This window comes from Orycteropus afer, unplaced genomic scaffold (assembly GCF_000298275.1).
Source record: "Orycteropus afer afer isolate SDZICR_OR568_19922 unplaced genomic scaffold, OryAfe1.0 scaffold00531, whole genome shotgun sequence".
Taxonomy (NCBI): Eukaryota; Metazoa; Chordata; class Mammalia; order Tubulidentata; family Orycteropodidae; genus Orycteropus; species Orycteropus afer.
Genome location: NW_006922118.1, coordinates 318,455 through 319,245, shown reverse-complemented (window position 1 = coordinate 319,245; position 791 = coordinate 318,455).

Sequence of the window (791 nt, the reverse complement as noted above, 5' to 3'; positions counted from 1 at the left end):
CAATGACCAAAGTAGGTGAGATGAAGTCTGGCCACTCCTGCTTCCAAGGAGCATTCCGGCTACACTTCTTCCAGGACGGATTTGTTGGTTCTTCTAGCAGTCCATAGTACTTTCAGTATTCTTCACCAACACCACAACTCAAAGGCATCAACTCTTCTTCAGTCTTCCTTGTTCATTGTCCAGCTCTCACACGTATATGAGGCAACTGAAAAGACCAGGGTATGGATTCAGCACACCTTAGTCTCCCAAGTGACATCTTTGCTCTTCAACACTTTCAATAGTAGGTATTCACTAAATCATGTGAAAGGTATAAAGAAATAAAACATACAAGTCATCACAGGAAATTATCTATCTCTGCTATGAACTGTACAGAGTGGACCATCTTTGAAAATCTGCAGTTAAGAATAATGCTTGGTCTCAATGACCTATTTTGTCAGGAAACAAAATGTGTGTGAGCAGTTGAATGGAAAATGAATTTGCTCTGTGAACTTTCACCCATATCACACACACACACACACACACACACACAATTTACATCGTTGGCCTGATGGTCCATCAACTCCTTTAGTAACTGTTGAAGTACAAATGGTATTTCTGGTCTGTCAAGCCAACATCAACAACACTTGATAAAATAAATCTGATTCTCCTCAGGGTGCTTACAAACAGAAGGCAAAGAGGTCGGAAAATATATTTTTCTCCCAAGAATCTAAATTCATACACATGCAGAATTTCGGTGGAAAGTTAGTGAGTAGGATTTATTCCAAGTTATGCTTTTATTGTGTTTCTTTTCA